At 48.5% G+C, this 4,076-nt stretch overlaps 1 protein-coding gene across 1 annotated transcript in view; it reads right to left on the reverse strand.

Annotated features, from left to right (window-relative positions):
* The window catches only part of LOC102755041 (TP53-regulated inhibitor of apoptosis 1-like), a 7,428-nt gene that overhangs the window by 2,452 nt on the left and 900 nt on the right, over positions 1-4,076 (reverse strand).

Below are 4,076 nucleotides of genomic sequence, written 5' to 3' on the forward strand. Positions count from 1 at the left end.
GAAAAAGTGTTATTTTACTTTGAAGACAGAAATAACTGAAAATAATAGGTTTCTTTTAGGCCACATCTTAAAAAGGTAGGTGCTTTTTTATGTCTTAGGCCTATACAAAGGTCTTAAAAGATCCCTGTCCCTGCCTCCTGAATACTTTAGATTAACACGTTTGTCTTAAAAACTCTGAGGTGCCTAATTTTTAAAAACAACTGATCACACCCCCTTCCTCAACCATATTGTCACATCATCCAAGTTATACTTTATAAACAGCCTTGATGTGCTACACACGTGCAAAAGGCACACAAAGTGGGTAAACTACTTTGCCTTAGAAGTATATATTGGTAATCACTTACATTACTTTATTTTTGTAAAATGATAACTGATTGAACAAACCTTTCAAACAGACCCACCAGACGATAAATATCACCATATGTTTGATTCACAGTACATTTGGGCATAAAAACTTCAATTACAGCTTTGTGTTTAGTATCAAAAAACCTTTTCTTGTGTGCGTGTTTTCGCTACAGATCCCTTGCTCTGGATTACATTTTGAAAACTGCCTATTATAGATAAAGCACCTTTCCAGGTACGCTTCTGAGAAACAGATGAATTTATGCACACAAAGGTGTGTGCACATGTTTTCATGCACAAATGTCCATATGATGCCTGTGGCAGGCTCCCAGCACATGCCCACAGCGTGTGTACGACCGCGCACCCAGGTCCCGGCAGAAACAGGCTGCCCCGAACACACTGGAGCCCCACTGGCCTCCCCAGAAAAGTTTTTTGTTTTGTTCTGTTTTGTTTTGTTTTTATTTTGAAATAGTTTTATTAGCTTATAAGACCTTTATATATTAAAAAATACCCCAGAACACTATGCGGTATTAAATCACAATTACATTTTTTTTACCAATTAAAACTACCCAGAATATACATTTTTAAGGGGAAAAAAATCCTACAGAACTGAATTCTGAAATGACATTATGATTTAAATACTATGACAAAATAAATAATTCCTTATAACATTGATTCATTGCACAAAGCTGCCAGACACTTCCAAACGCATAACAATTGTAGAGTACAAATTAATGCAATTCAGCATTACACATTTAGCTGAAATAGCTGTGCCTCCACTTACGAAATCTCAAATTTCTGGCACAAAAAGTTGGGCTATTTTAACTTTAACCAACTTCACAATTCATTTACTCTCTTTCTGGCCATTCCTATTTTAAAAAAAAAGAAGAAGAAGAGGAAGAAAGAAAAGACAGTAACATCCTTCTGCTGTCAGAGCCTCAAAAAGTCAGCATCTCCTCTGCTTGAAGAAATCCACTCCTCTCCATTCTTCAGGCAGGTATTCCTGGTCCACAGGCTCACTGTACATGGGGTTGTATTGAGGAGGAAACTGGTCTTGCAAGGTGTGTCAGGCCATAAAAACTGTGAACAATGCACTGCCTTGGGTGGGAGGAGGTCGTTATGGCTGGCCCCAGGACAGATCATCAGATATGGACTGGAGACCCCCAACACCTGGGGGCCTTCCTGTAAGCCCACAAAAGAAGGAGGAACCATATCGGCAAGACAAAGACCCCAGAAGGTTATAAAAAGTGAAGCCCTCTGTGTGTTACTCGCTCTGATTTATTTCTAACTCTCTATCCCTTCCTCTCTGTAAAAAAAATCAATAAAATATATATTAAAAAATAAAAACAAACAAACAAATAAATAAATAAACAAACGGGGTCCCTCCCTTTCTCTAGGAAGCATGCTTGGTATTTCTTTGGTCTTCTGAAACATTATTTGCAGCCCTTGCCATAGCCCATGTCCTTCATGAGCCGGGTTGGCGAGTTCCTTAGGTGCAGTGGGATGGGAGCAGAGGCCTCTGGTGGTTCCTCGGGCAGGTTTGACGTTGTTGTAGGTGCTGTACACCTCAATAGACTTTGAGGTTCTGGAAAAATAAACTACACACTGGGCCAGAAGCATCTCACATTAAGGCATGCCTATGAAGTGACAATCCTTGTAGGTGGTCAGTGCTTGTGCTAATGCAAATGGGTCTGCCAGACTTATGTCTTCGCTGGCAAACCTCATCAGCCTCCTTGCCACATACAGTGGGTCCTCTCCTCCTTCTAGCATGCGTGCCAGCCAGTAGAAGGAGGTGCGGGGATCTGAACCCTGCATCAACTTATGAAGAGCAGAGATGCAGTTGTAGTGCTCTTCTCCTGCTCGGTCATATAAAATGTGAGACTTCTAGAGGCCTTCCTTCACATCATTCTTAGTGATAAAAACTCTACTGGGAGAATATGCTTGCCCACTCTTCTTACAAAACATCTTCCTGGAGCTTAACCTGGCTAGCACCACCAGCTGCAGTACATTCATTCCAATTTGGACTCCCCAGCAAAGTTAACCAACAATGCTACACCGGCTGCCCCCACCCCCACCCCCACCCTGTGCAGAGCCCTGGGCTGAGCGGCTGGGGTGGGTGTGGACTGTGTGGCCCCAGGCCCCAGGCCCTGTGGGGGTGGAGAGGTTCAAGCTGCAGCTGGTGATACCTGATGACCTGGGGCATACCTGGCACCCCAGCCTCGCTGACTCCGTGGGCCACTGTACCTCTGCAGTCCTCCGCAGCCCTCCGGCTCCGACCAGTGCAGTCCGTCCAGCATGGTCCATCCATCTGCACGCCCCCAAGGCCATCCGGCCACATGCTCTCGGGCAGCTCCCACCTGGCCACATGCACTCCAGCTGCTCCAGCCCAGACTCTGCTTTCCTGCGCCTGGCAGTGGACCCAGTGTGCCTGCGTGGAGCTGCGCCTTGGTGATTGCACTTAGAGAAGCTGCCCTTTATTTTTAAAAGACTGCACCACACATGCCCAGCCCTCAGTGCCACCCTGGCCTGGGTGAGGGGCCGCCAGTGGTTTGAAGGCTGGCAGCACCCCTGATCATGGTGGAGGTCCCCTCTGGGGTGTTGGATCAGCCTGGGCTAGAGGCCACCAGCATTTGAAGGCTAGCCTCGCCCCTGTTCCAGGCAGGGTCCTCTCATGATGACCGGTCATCTGGTTGTGATGGCCCTAGGCTATTATTAGTATACTAGAGGCCCGGTGCACAAAAATTTGTGCACTGGTTGGGGAGGGGGTGTGGGGGGTGTCCCTCAGCCCCACTTGTGCCCTCTCACAGTCTGGGACCCCTCAGGAGATAACCACCTGCTGGCTTAGGCCCACTCCCCGGATGGCAGATGGCAGGCCCGATCCCTCAGTGCCTGCCCCGCCTCCCCGGGTCACGCACATGGCAGGGCCGATCCGGGGGTTGGGCGCCGCCCCGGGGTCGGGTGGCACATGGGACGCCGGGCAGGCCGGCTGATCACTGCTGCCCCACCTGACCACCCCGGGTCGGGTCTCACACAGGAAGCCTGGATGGAGGCCGGGCAGGCTGGTTGATCACTGCTGCACCATCCAGCCGCCCCGGGTCAGGTCGCACACAGACGCTCGCTGCCCCGGGTCACAGATATTAGGCCGAGATGGCGGCAGGGCAGGTGGGATGGTGCTGTCCCGCCCCACCGCCTCAGGTCGAAAATAGCAAGCCCAGATGGTGGTGGGGCAGGAGGGATGGTGCTGTCCCTCCCTCCCTGATCTCAGATGAAGTATTGCAACCATAATCCCAAGAAATCATTCAGTTTAGCACAGTGAGTTCCTGCAAGACATCAGAGCAAGTGAGAAATCATGCCAAAGTAAAAAGTGATGGTTCATCATCTTTTACAAGTGAGAGGAAAACATCAAGGAACAAAATACAACCTCATTAAATTGATGTATATCTTCACAGCTTTAATTGACAAAATCCAGAGGGCTCAATTTCCTGATTTGAGGAGTCTATTTTCAAGGTGACTGTCAAGATACTGTATTTGCCGGCGTATAAGACGATTTTTTGGCCCTGAAAAATATGCCTCCAAGTGGGGGGTCGTCTTATACGCCAGGTACACTTCAGATAGACTGCCCATAGTGCTTGCCCCGTGCCATAGTGGCCTCCCGATGCCCGCCCACTTCATTCCACATACCGTTCAGGCATCAGCAGCGCTGCTGGGTGTATGCTCGGCTGTTATGCGATTTT

The sequence above is a fragment of the Myotis davidii genome, unplaced genomic scaffold (genome assembly GCF_000327345.1).
Source record: "Myotis davidii unplaced genomic scaffold, ASM32734v1 scaffold1248, whole genome shotgun sequence".
Classification (NCBI taxonomy): Eukaryota; Metazoa; Chordata; class Mammalia; order Chiroptera; family Vespertilionidae; genus Myotis; species Myotis davidii.